The following is a 14,381-nucleotide window of genomic DNA, read 5'->3' as shown; positions in this document are numbered from 1 at the left end:
GGATTCACGACCCCTGGTCTCCACCATCTGTGATCCTAACATTACATTCTGCCTCCCTCCTGGTGATAACAGAGTTCAGATGTTTTGTTATCCTTTTCTGAGTATGTTAAAGATAATCACCACTGCATTCTTGTGAGAAATTGACAGGTATTAGGCTGTTTAGACTAGACTCAAAAGTGTATTTAAGTTTAGTTTTGATAGCACATTTCAGTCAGTACTTGATTGGAAAATGCTATATCAAGTTTAAAAAAGCCTAATCATGGGGAGATTACAAGCTTGAAAAAGAGAAGTTCAATAGAATATGAACAAAATAGAAAATGGTAAACACGCATAGTACATACTAACGGTATTCCCTAATAGCTGTACATGTATTATTATTGTTTTCCACAAAACTAAAATTTCTGATATCTTCTTTAATAACTGCAAGTTGAATTATTATTTTTTCCTCAACAAATGTTATGTCTATAATGTATGCTTTCTAAGAATGTAGTCCATGCTACTTTTAGCAAAAGAGAAATTAAAAAAAAAAAAAAAAAACACAGTAGTTTGGACCAAATCCTATGGTACCTTCTATATAGTGAAAGGTTCAAATAGTCTACTATTTTAAATGATAATAAATCAACTCAGATTGAGATGAATATTTATTATATTTGGAATTAACAATAATAAAAACCAAAAATTGCCTTCTGTAACATTCAGAGTGGAATTTAATGGAAATAAAATGATCCTGTGAAGTTTGATTTTCTACTTAATACATTGTCATATTTTTGGAACCAAGGTCTCCCTGAGATTACATTACTTGAAAAGTTGGAATAACTGCATCCAAGTGTAAATCAGACTATTTTTCCTGGAGCCAGTATCCCTGCTGTGGCCTGCTCTCACCTCTGTAGCCGTTTTAAAAACGCACTTAGGAACAGTCTGCTTAAATTTAAGAAAGAAGAGAGGAATTTCTTCTTTCTGCCTCAATCTGAAAACAAACTCACTTGCAATAAGCAAGTCAGGGCTTCTGCACGTTGGAAATTTCCATCATTTTTACATCAACTGCATTGTTCACTTTCACAGAGTCATACAAAAAGAAAGAAAGAGCAGTGAACTGCCACAGAAATGCTACCAAATAAATAGCTCTATAATAGTCACCGTGTACCTTAAAAAAAAAAAGTATTTATTTCCCCACTTCAGCGTTTCATGGGAGCTTTTAAAAAGCAAACGCACGGATCATCACTGCTGAAGGAGAGCTTAACTCCCTCTGGCGTCTGACAGCCTCCACGAGACACTTAAAGATTTTGTAATTTACCGAGACACTGCGCTCTGCAAAGCTGGACCAAAAGACAGGCCTCAAACTGAAGTAGCTGCTCAGCTCCTGAAACAGCATACCTGGGCTAAATTTGCAAGAGTCGGTGTAGACAAAACCCCGAGCGCTTGGGGGTGGAGGGGCGTGTAGGAGGAGAGCTGGGGCATCGTCTGGTTTCACTGTCCACCGCGGTCACGTGACCCGAGTAATTGCCCATTACTTCCTGTGCAGCCTAAGCTCCAGGCCAGTGGATCTGCTTTCAAAGTGGAGTGAAGAATCCAGGATACGGCAGCGTCCTGATGAATTTTCCCCTCTTCCATCTTGGTTCCAACATTTTTTTTTTTTTTAAACTTCCCAAATTGAGGTGCTCTTCATGAGAGCTAGGCCTTAAACTGAATTTCTCTACTTCATCTGTGATGTGATTCTGAGCAGCCCTGCACCCTTTGAGCAGAGGGTTATAAAGGATGCTCTGCCAGTGTGTGCATGTGTGTGGGTGTGTGTGTGCGTGCGCGCGCATGGATGCCTGGCCGAGGGGAAGCAGTGGAGGAGTCAGGCACCTGTAAAAGCATGCATGACGATAGCATTGGGTTTGGAGTGAAAGAAATCATGTTAATGTATTTCATGTCAGATAAATGCCATAGATTACTATTGTTGTCGTTTGTTGCATAGTCACTAAGTCGTGTCTTACTTTGCAATCCCATGGGCTGTAGCCCGCCAGGCTCCTGTGTCCATGGGGTTCTTCAGGCAAGAGTACTGGAGTGGGTGTCCGTGCCTTTCTCCAGGGATCTTCCCCACCCAGGGATTGAACCTGCATCTCTTACATCTCCTGCATTGGCAGGCGGGTTCTTTACCACTAGCGCCACCTCGGAAGCTCCACATAATACGTGTGTGTGTATATATATATATACTCGACTGAGCTACAAGGGAAGCCCCAATATATATATTATATATGTGTGTGTGTATATATATATATATATATATATATATATATCGGACTTTACTCTCAGCACCAGACACAGCTGCAATTGCGCGTTGCTTCCACTCTGGCCCCCTGCTTCCTTCTTTCTGGAGCCAGCAGTAAGTACCCTCTGCTCTTCCCAGTATCATACTGGACACCTTCCGACCTGGGGGGCTCATCTTCCGGTGTCAAGTCTCTTTGCCTTTTCATCCTGTTCGTGGGGTTCTCGAGGCAAGAACACCGGAGTGGGTTGCCCTGCCCTCCTCCAGTGGACCTCATGTTGTCTGAACTCTCCACTGTGACCCGTCCTTCTTGGGTGGCCCTGCCCGGCAAGGCTCCTGGCGTCACTGAGTTACAGCAGCCCCTTTGGCATGACAAGGCTGTGATCCGTGAAGGGGTACATGCGTATCTACATCTACACATATATACATAAAATCTCACACAGGAATCTTTCCAAAGGGCAGCCATTTCCCAGGACCCAGCACGAACACCCCCAGAGATGGTAACCCGTCTGAAAAGGCACTGCACACATGTCTGTGAAGAAGCCCCGCTGGCCCTTTCCCACTTGGCAGATACACCTCCAGCTCAAGGAACACCTCGCGTCAGACATCCCTGCAGGGACCCCCTCAAGTTTACTTTTGCTCTAGGCTAAAAACAATATGTTTGAAGAAAAACAATAACCTGACTTCCATCCTTGAAATGTTCATTTGATGAAATTTTATAGTTTCCAGACTGTTTCTGAATGACTGCAATAGTTGCTAAACAAAGACGTGTTTTTATATAACAGTTTTGGAGATTTCAACGGATTCTACAGTTGCAGAGGGCTGTAGATGTTGGGCTGAGAGCAGAATGGAAGCGAACTTTCACAGCAGGAGGAACAATTATCAAATTCATGAGTCAGTTCAACTGCAGTTGAAATACACGTCTCTTAAGACTGTCCTTTCCAGAAAGAAATTGTTATGATTCTGATTCTAATTGACTCTTGAAGGCTGATCATTTATTATTTTAAGTAAGACCTTATGCCTCGAAGGTAGTCTAGGACATAAAAATGCTGACTTAGTACCATTCCCTGCTGTGAAAAGCAAAATATGTGAAATCCAAACGGCAGGTCACCATTTTATCCGAAGCACAATAACTTGGATGTAAGCAAACATATAAAATTAACCTTGGCAGCATAATAATAAATAAGACCTTGTTAGCGAATCAGCTTGCTTTCTCCAGCTGCTGACTTGAACCTCAGAATAATAACCTGTGATTCTGACACATTCTGTACTTCTTATCTGGGATTACAGTAGTCTGGTTTAGTCAGTAAATATACACAGACCATCTGCTTGATGCCAGACTCTCCTCCGCTAAGTGTTTAACTTGCAGATGTGAAAACTGTAGGCAAGGACTTGGAGGATTTCACCTTTTAGTGGAAAAGGCAAAGGATTAATCCAGTCGTTGAAATGCAGTGTTGTAAGTGATAGCGAGGCAAAAAATGGTAAGAAAAAAGCAGAAAGGAAGAATCGAATTCAGCATGGGAGTCCCAGGGAGGCATTCTGGAGAAGATGCTTCTCCAGTAAATTTGTAGAAATGAAGCAGAAAAAACAGCAGGAGCTTTCAGAAAGAGGCATTGCAGGCACAAAATGCTGAGTGAAGTGAAAGTGTTAGTCGCTCAGTGGGGTCTGACCCTTTGCGGCTCCTTGGATAGTTGTCCCCCAGGCTCCTCTGTCCATGGGATTTCCCAGACAAGAATGCTGGAGTGGGTTCTATTTCCTTCTCCAGGGGATCTTCCCGGCCCAGGGATTGAACCCAGTTCTCCTGTATTGAAGGCAGATTCTTTACCGTCTGAGCCACCAGAGAATACCTTAATAAAATTTAAATTAGAGACAGGAGACGATTTCCTTATTTGGGGGAAGAAATAGTGAAGACCTGAAATAAAATACTGATGCAGAGAAGGAAGTAGATATGAGAGCCATGGGCTTACGTAATGGCAAGGCGGGTAAAGAATCCAGCTGCAGTGCAGGAGACATAGGAGACAAGGGTTTGATCACTGGGTTGCGAAGATCCCCTGGAGGAAGAAATGGCAACCCACTCCAATGTTCTTGCCTGAAAAAGCCCATGAACAGAGGAGCCTGGCAGGCTACAGTGCAAAGGGGTACAAAGAACGGGACACTGTTAGAAGCCGCAGATCTTCAAACCTAATGATTTTGGCGCACAGGTTTAGTTGCTTCTCTGCATGTGGGGTCTTCCCGGGTCGGGGAGCAAACCCATGTCTCCTGCACTGGCAGGCGGATTCTTTACCACTGAGCCATCAGGGGAGTCCCCAACAGACATTGTTAATATCAAATAAGCAACAGGTTGTGAACACTGAGATGTAAGGGTTGGCCTTTGTCATCCGTTGTCCTTTGGAACGCCTGGTACAGCACTAATCAGAATCTCAAGATTAAATTGATATCCCAAACACTTCTCTCTACTCTCCAGAACCTGCCAAAGGGTGGTCTAATACACTAAGACTCCTTTCAGGGTCTCATCTTCCATCCAAACCTAACACATGTTTTAACTTGAGTGTCGCACTGACTTTTTTTAATCCTCCATTAACTCCCCTGCAAGTATGCATAAATTATGTTGGCCATTCATATCCACTCTGCTTCTCAATGCAAACTGGACACCTTGTAGCCTTGTAGGGGCAGAGTACAGAGATCCAGAAGATTCAGGGCTGGAGTTAACTGACCATGTAGATGCACTGAGACTTCCAGAAACTGAAGGGATAAGCCTGTGCTTTCCAACAAGAAAACATTGAGAAATAATGGATAAGAAAGTTGGAGATGCATCAAAGGAAAAGTATTCATTCTGTATTTCACCATTGACGTAAGATTGATGAAACCTGGCTTCAAGATACGCCTCTAACTATTTATATGTCACTGAGTCTTTGGCTTCCTAGGGTCCCATTTTCTCTGTCACTAAAAGAAATTGCATGAATTTACCTCTGGTTATCTTTACTCTCTATTATTTAAACCTCAGACATCTTTAAATATAAGTTCCAGCAGTTTTTTTTTTTTTATGTTAGTGAAATTGGGTCTAGTGATAAGTATAAAAGTTACACACTAAATATTATTGAGTAGTTATCTGCTGTCTTTATTTTGCAATCATTCTAAGTTAAGCAGGGGTGAAGAAACTTTTTTTGTCTATTGATGATCAGTGGTACACAGGAAAACAATCAGTAGCCCAAGGAATTTGAAAAATAGCCATTTAGATAGTGCTGATTTTAAGTTAAACGAAAAGGTAAGAGTTTAAGTCAATACATAAAGAGGATGGCTTTTCTTGCTCTACATTCAGTATTCTTTTCATTTTATTATTTCCAGTATTTTAGTAATATGCATTATATTGGAATCTCTGTTGGAAACTGCATCCAATTCATTAGTTATTAAATCGATAGGTTAGAACATTGATCTCAGGCTGATGTGGCAAGCTACCTTATGTAAAATCTTCTCCAATTCTTCTTAGTAAATTATTGATAATTAATTAGTTAATTTTTAAATATCCTAAAGGGCCGGATATATACCTTCCCAAATAGAATATATCACTTGTATCGCAAGTATTTAAAATCTGTCTCTTCCATCAACCCTGAATAAACCTTGAAGATAAACGCTGCTGCTGCTGCTGCTAAGTCGCTTCAGTCGTGTCCGACTCTGTGCGACCCCATAGATGGCAGCCCACCAGGCTTCCCTATTCCTGGGATTCTCTAGGCAAGAACACTGGAGTGCATTGCCATTTCCTTCTCCAGAAGATAAGCGCTAGACACATGCATAACATGTAAATTCTTCATATGAAAAAAAAAAAATATATATATATATGTATATGCTAAGTCACTTCAGTTGTGTCCAACTTTGTGAAATCCTATGGACTGTAGCCCACCAGATTCCTCTGTCCATGGGATTTCCCAGGCAAGAACATTCGAGTGGATTGCCATTTCCTCCTCCAAGGGATCTTCCCCACCCAGGGACCGCTGTCTCTTGCATCTGCTGCATTGATAGACACGTCCTTTACCTCTAGTGCCACTTGAGAAGCATATATATATGGGTAGCCTATCCCTTCTCCAGTGGATCTTCCCAACCCAAGAATTGAACTGGGGTGTCCTGCACTGCTGGCCTATTCTTTACCAACTGAGCTATCAGAAAAGCCTATATATATATATATATATATATATATCTCACAATGATTTTAGCTAATACTATTAAGCTTGGGCTTCCCAGGTGGCTCAGTGAAAAAGAATCTGTCTGCCAATGCAGAAGATGCAAGAGATTACGGTTTGATCCCTGGGTCAGGAAGATTCCCCTGGAGTAGCAAATAGCAACCCACTCCAGTATTCTTGCCTGGAAAATCCCACGGACAGAGGAGCTTGGAGGGCCACACTCCACGGGGTCATGAAGCCTCGAGGACGACCAAGCACCCCCCCCACCCCCCAGTTGGGCCTGGAGTGTTTTCTAGGAACCATCTTGAGTGTTTTCACTCGTGTCATTTTTATCGCGGTCCCTTCCAGCCTCTCCTTTCTCCTGCTCTGTGTCCTGGAGTTTGGGCCTTCGCAGAAAGTATCAGCATTCCCTTTGTCGGTTGGACTCTGTTGATGTCAGCCAACGGCAGGCATCTAGCATGGATTCGGGGTGAAAGAAAAGATCAGAGACATCTCTGTTTCCTTCCTGTGTGGATGTCCAGTCTCCAGCAGGGGCTGTGTGCCTTCATGACCAGTGACGCCCCCCGGGTGTTCCTCTTCACTCGGGTATTCCCCTTCCCATGGTCCCAGTACTTGCAGATCACTCCCGCCTCTGATACCACTGTTTTCTTCCTCTGTCCCTTGGGTGACCATGGCTTCCCACAGTTACTAAGCCTCTTCACACTTGACTATCCCCTCATGTGTCCTGATTGTTGTTGTTTAGATACTAGGGCATGTCAGACTCTTTTGTGACCCCATGGACTGTTGCCTGCCAGGCTCCTCTGTCCATGGGATTTCCCAGGCAAGAATATTGGGATGGGTTGCTATTTCCTCCTGTAGGGGCTTTTCCTGACCCAGGGATCTAACCCGAGTTTCCTGCATTGGCTGGCGGATTCTTTACCACCAAGCCACCTGGAAAGCCCTTATGGGTCCTTAACTCACCTTTATCTAGGGAACACTTTCTTTAAAGTGTCTGTATCTGAATCATATGGAAATTCCCTTTCCTGTCAGGGCCTTGATGGATTAAAGCATAAACAATAAATAAACAGTATAAAACAGATAATAATAAAATAATATTAAATATAATATATAAGTATATGCAAGGTATGTATATATGTATTTAACCCTATAAAGAATGTGTTTTTAGACCCAGCATTCTAGGGTCAAGGAAAATGATACATAGAAATGTTAAATAGCTTTGTGAAAGTCACACAACACTATATTTGGAGAAGTCAGCCACCTGTGTTACAACCTAATTATTTTTTCTCACTCCAAAGGCTCTTGGGACCTCCTTCCTTATGAGAGAAACCTGTGATCCCCAACTGATTGTACTCATAATTTTTGACTGCTTCTACACCATCTCCTGGAGAAGGCAATGGCACCCCACTCCAGCACTCTTTGCCTGGAAAATCCCATGGATGGAGGAGCCTGGTAGGCTGCAGTCCATGGGGTCGCTAAGAGTCGGACACAACTGAGTGGCTTCCTTTCACTTTTCACTTTCATGCATTGGAGAAGGAAATGGCAACCCACTCCAGTGTTCTTGCCTGGAGAATCCCAGGGACGGGGGAGCCTGGTGGGCTGCCGTCTCTGGGGTCGCACAGAGTCGGACACGACTTAAGCGACTTAGTAGTAGTAGTAGTACATCATCTAAATCTGATCTGAGAGTTATAATCTCATTTGTACAATTTATCCTATATATCACATGTTCAACATCATCTATGTTTTGGTATCAATGGTATATTTTTCTAAGAACTTTTCAGATGTTCTGGGCTTAGTAAACTGGACTATCATTAACTAGTTTTTAGGTTGCCTACTATCAGTGGTAATGAACTATTAATGGTTAAAAATAACAATAATATAAAGGCTTGGTAAACTGAATCTTTGCCAGTCGCCCAGCCAAGCACGACTGGCTATAGACCTGGATTTTTTTTTTTTTTTTTTTTATCTGCTCCTCTTTACTCAGCGCACATGGGCTTGGCATTTATTTTTCCTCTCAGTGGGAAAGCTCAGAGCTGTGGGTGGCCTCTCTCGAAACCTCCTGTTAAAAATGAAGTTGAGGAGGAAGCATGGCCTCTCTCAACAAAAAAGGAACATCTGTTCTTTTCCACAGAGAATAAAAATGCAGTGAGATTGGACCCAGGGTGAGTCCATCTGCCCCTGCTCCCTCCTTGACTCGCCAAGCCTATTTTTTTCCCCAACTAATGGCCCCAAAGCAGACGGGGAGGCAGGCCCCCTGTCCTAAATCATATGCTCTTCCTGCCAGATGCAGGCACTTCGACATGGCACCATCAATTACTGGCCGGCAAAGTTGTCTCTTAGCTGTTCGGGATTTCCAGAGGGAAGCAGGAACAGTCTCCGTCAGTTATCTCTCTTTCCATCCATCCTCCTTCTCCAGGAAAGACGAGTCCCTCTTCTGCTTGAATCCAATTCTTCTTCCCGGGTTCTGTGACATTTCTCTCCTCAGACCGTTCTCCGATGTTTCTTCCATGTTTTGAAACCACAGTGCTCATTCCCCAGACAATTTCCTTCCTCTAGACCAGAAAACAATCTAAATATCCCATTAAGAGTCTTTTCTTTTTTTTCAATGTTTTGTGTTTTTTGTTTTTTAATTTTACAGGGGTGTGTTGGTTTCTGCCACACACACCGAGAATCAGCCATAATTATCTTATCTACATGCTCCCCAGTGAGGCTCCCTCCCTTCTCCCTATCCCACCCTTCTGGCCTGGGCTTCCTGTGTTAGACAGCAACTTTTCACCAACTGTCTATAAAATTCTGGTTTTTTTTTTTTTTTTGGCCTTACCGCGTGGCTTGCAGGATCTTGGTTCCCAGACCAGGGGTTGAACCTGGGCCCCTGGCACTGAGAGCACAGTCCTAACCACCAGATCACCAGGGAATTCCCTGAAATTCTTTTTTAAAATGAAGGAAATTGTTTGCAACTACTTCCTCCTACCACCTTGAAGTGAAAGTCAAAGTCGCTTAATTGCATCTGACTCTTTGCGACCCCATGGACTACACAGTCCATGGAATTCTCCAGGGCAGAATACTGGAGTGGGTAGCCGTTCCCTTCTCTAGGGGATCTTCCCAACCCAGGGATCAAACCCAGTTTCTCACATTGTGGGTGGATTCTTTACCAACTGACCCACCAGGGAAGCAGTTGAACACTAGAGAGATAAGCCTACCACCTTATTTCTCAAAAATCTTTCTGAATGATGCTTCTTCATTGTCTACATTGATTCTCCTACCAACCCACTCACTCCACACCCAGCCATCCAGCCTCATTCCGGAACCTCCATGAAATGGCTCTTGCCAAATTCTAGAGTGTGCTTTTTGACTTGATCTTCTTACAGTCCAAGGGATTCTTCAGAGTCTTCTCCATCACAGTTTGAAAGCAGAGTAATCTTCAGTCTATACTCATCTAGTTCCCCTACCCCACTGTTAATTCTTTTAGCTCTCTGTCTATCAAATATTTTATCTGTAGCACCAAGTTCTGACAATGACTCATAGTATATGTTTCCAAATGCTGGTGAAGGAAATAAACTGTTCAATGAATTATGTCGGGACTGGTTTGTCTAGTCAAATAGGAATAAGATCTGGGAAGAATTTACAACCCAAAGTAAGGAGCACTTTCGTCATTCACCCTGGTAAGTGCTGTGAGCTCCTCCCAGAAGAAATAAGGTTTTTGTGGATTTCAAGAAAGAGATGTATTTGTGTTTTACACCAGATGCTCAGAATTTTTAAAGAATGGTTAACCACTCTACAAAAAAATCTAACAAAGTGCAGGCTTTAATTTTACCACTTAAAAAACTAGATTAACCCTAATTTTGTGTCTTCCTTAAGTGAACATTTCACTCTAAAAGACACATTCATTTACTCACTGAAACTGTGACAATAGAATTTAGTACATCTTTAATTCTGTTGCTCAGAGGTACATACAGTGAAACACTATACATTCAAATATCAGAATGCGTGATAAATCCAGCATAGGTGAGACTGAAGTTTATCATTGCTTTTCTTTTAAAAGTAAATGGAATCATATAATTTGTGGTCTTTTGTGACTGGCTTATTTTGCTTAGCATAGGGCTTTTGATATTTATATATGTTACAGTATATGTAGGTTCTTCATAGGTTTATATTGCCAAATAATATCCCATGGCATCAATGTGTTGCCTTTTATTTATTCACTCATCAGTTGATGGATTATTTGAGTTGCTTTCACTTTCTAGCTATTATAAATACAGCTGCTATAAAAATTTGTGTACAAGTTTTTATGTGGGCATAAGGTTTCATTTCTCCAGAGTGTGTATCTAGTAATGGAATTTCTGGGTCATATGGTAACTCTATATTCACAGTTTGGAGAATCTGTCAAATGTTTTACAAAGTGACATTACCATTTTGCATTCTCTCTAGCAGTGTGTAAGAATTCTGATTTTTCCACATTTTCAGAAGCACTGGTTTTTGTTATTGTTGTTGTTTTCATTATAACCATCCTGATGTGTATAAATTTTATTAAATTGTGATATATAATTGTGGTTTTGATTTGCATTTTACTAATGGTTAATGAGTCCCTTGGACTGCAAGGAGATCCAACCAGTCCATTCTGAAGGACACCAGTCCTGGGTGTTCATTGGAAGGACTGATGCTGAGGCTGAAACTCCAGTACTTTGGCCACCTCATGCGAAGAATTGACTCATTGGAAAAGACCCTGATGCTGGGAGGGATTGGGGGCAGGAGGAGAAGGGGACAACAGAGGATGAGATGGCTGGATGGCATCACCAACTCCATAGACCTGAGTTTGAGTGAACTCCGGGAGTTGGTGATGGACAGGGAGGCCTGGCATACTGCGATTCATGGGGTTGCAAAGAGTTGGACATGACTGAGCAACTGAACTGAACTGAACTGAATGACACTGAGAATCTTTCCATGTGATTATTTTCCATTTGCATACCTTGCATATCTTAGAATAGGGAATGGCAACCCACTTCAGTATTCTTGCCTGGAAAATTCCATGGACAGAGGTACCTGGCAGGCCACAGTCCATGGGGTCTCAAGAGTCTGACACAACTGAGTGACTTTCACATATCTTAGGGTAATGTCTGTCCACATCCGTTTTCTACAATGATATTGAGCATCTTTTAATGTGCTTCCTGGTGGCTCAGACAGTAAAGAATCTGCCTGCAATGCAGGAAACCCAGGTTCAATCCCTGTATTGGGAAGATCCCCTGGATAATGGAATGGTTACCCACTCCAGTATTCTTGACTGAAGAATCCCATGGACAGAGGAGCCTGGTGGGCTACAGTCCATGGGATCACGAAGAGTTGGACACGACTGAGCAACTAACACTTTCATGTGCTTATTGGACTTATATATGTGTGTGTGTGTGTGTGACTGAAAGTTGCTCAATCGTGTCTGACTCTTTGCGACCCCATGAACTAAAGAGTCCATGGAATGCTCTAGGCCAGAATACTACAGTGGGTAGCCTTTCCTTTCTCCAAGGGATCTTCCCAACCCAGGGATCGAACCCAGGTCTCCTGCATTGCAGGCAGATTCTTTACCATCTGAGCTACAAGGGAAACTTGAGATACCAAGGTATTAGAGACACCAAGGGAGCATTTCATGCAAAGATGGGCACAATAAAGAACAGAAACTGTACAGAACTAACAGAAGCAGAAGATATTAAGAAGAGGTGGCAAGAATACACAGAAGAACTATACAAAAAAGATCTTCATGACCCAGATAACCACGATAGTGTGATCACTCACCCAGAGCCAGACATCTTGGAATGCAAAGTCAAGTGGGCCTTAGGAAGCATCACTACAAACAAAGCTAGTGGAGGTGATAAAATTCCACTAGTGCTCTTTCAAATCCTAAAAGTTAATGCTATGAAAGTGTTGCACTCAATATGCCCGCAAATTTGGAAAACTCAGCAGTCAGCACAAGCCTGGAAAAGGTCAGTTTTCATTTTAATCCAAAAGAAAATGCAAAAGAAGATTCAAACTACTGCACAATGGTACTCATTTCACACGCTAGCAAAGTAATGCTCAAAATTTTCCAAGCCAGGCTTCAACAGTACATGAACTGAGGACTTCCAGATGTTCAAGCTGGATTTAGAAAAGGCAGAGGAACCAGAGATCAAATTGCCAACATCTGCTGGATCATCGAAAAAGCATGAGAGTTCCAGGAAAACATCTACTTCTGCTTTACTAACTACTCCAAAGCTTTTGACTGTGTGGATTACCACAAACTGTGGAAAATTCTTCAAGAGATGGGAATACCAGACCACCTGACCTGCCTCCTGAGAAATCTGTATGCAGGTCAGGAAGCAACAGTTAGAACTGGACATGGAACAAGAGTCTGGTTCCAAATTTGGAAAGGAGTATGTCAAGGCTGTATATTGTCACCCTATTTATTTAACTTATATGCAGAGTACATCATGCAAAATACTGGGCTGGATGAAGCACAAGCTGGAATCAAGATTGATGGGAGAAATATCTATAACCTCAGATATGCAGATGAGACCACACTTATGGCAGAATATAAGAACTAAAGAGCCTCTTGATGAAAGTGAAAGAGGAGACTGAAAAAGCTAGCTTAAAACTCAACATTTAAAAAACTAAGATCATGGCATCTCGTCCCATCACTTCTTGGCAAATAGATGGGAAAACCATGGAAACAGCGAGAGACTTTATTTTCTTGGGCTCCAAAATCACTTCAGATGGTGATTGCAGCCATAAAATTAGAAGACATTTGCTCCTTGGAAGAAAAGCTATGACAAACCTAGACAGCATATTAAAAATCAGAGACATTACTTTGCCGACAAAGGTCTATCGAGTCAAAGCTATGTTTTTTCCAGTGGTCATGTATGGATGTGAGAGTTGGACTATAAAGAAAGCTGAGCACCAAAGGATTGATGCTTTTGAACTGTGGTGTTGGAGAAGACTCTTGAGAGTCCCTTGGACTGCAAGGAGATAAACCGGTCCACCCTAAAGGAAATCAGTCCTGAATATTCATTGGAAGGACTGATGCTAAAGCTGAATCTCCTATACTTTGGCCACCTGATGTGAAGAACTGACTCATTGGACTAGACCCTGATGCTGGGAAAGATTGAAGGTGGGAGGAGAAGGGAATGACAGAGGATGAGATGGTTGGATGGCATCACAGACTGGATGGACATGAATTTGAGCATGTTCCAGGTGTTGGTGGTGGACAGGGAAGCCTCGCATGCTTAGTCCATGGGGTCACAAGGAGTCGGAACAGCTGAGTGAATGAACCGAAGTGAATTTTTTTTTATTGTGGGTTGTAAGAATTTTTATATAGTCTAGACTTTTTGTATTATGTTTTAAAAATTGGAGGAAGATTGCTTTACAATATTGTGTTGGCTTCTAGATTTAATTACCTTTTCAGAGATACGGCTTGCAAGTGTAATTCTATGAATTGTCTTTTAATGTCTCAGTTATATCCTTTGGAACATTGTTGTTGTTCAATCTCTAAGTTGTGTATAACTCTTTGCGACCCCATGGACTGCAGCATGCCAGGCTTCCCTGTTCTTCAGTATCTCCTGGAGTTTGCTCAGATTCTTGTCCATCGAGTCATTGATGCAATGTAGCTGTCTCATCCTCTGCCACTTTCTTCTCCTTTTGCCTTCAGTCTTTCCCAGCATCAGGGAATATACAAGTTTCATTTTTGATGAAGTGCAATTTACTTTTTTTTTCCCTTTCATCACTGTGGTTTTGTAATCATATCTGAGAAAGCTTTGTGAAACCCAAAGTCATAAAGATTTACTCCTGTGCTTTCTAATAAGACTTTTATAGTTTTAGCTCTTACATTTAAGTTTAAATGATTCCAGTAGTTAATTTATGTGTAAGTGAGGAAAGTGTTCAATTTCAGTTTTTCATGAGACTACCTAATTGTCCCAGCACTCTTTGTTGCAAAGACTATT

The sequence above is a fragment of the Bubalus bubalis genome, chromosome 3, assembly GCF_019923935.1.
Source record: "Bubalus bubalis isolate 160015118507 breed Murrah chromosome 3, NDDB_SH_1, whole genome shotgun sequence".
Lineage (NCBI taxonomy): Eukaryota > Metazoa > Chordata > Mammalia > Artiodactyla > Bovidae > Bubalus > Bubalus bubalis.
This window is presented reverse-complemented; position numbering follows the sequence as displayed.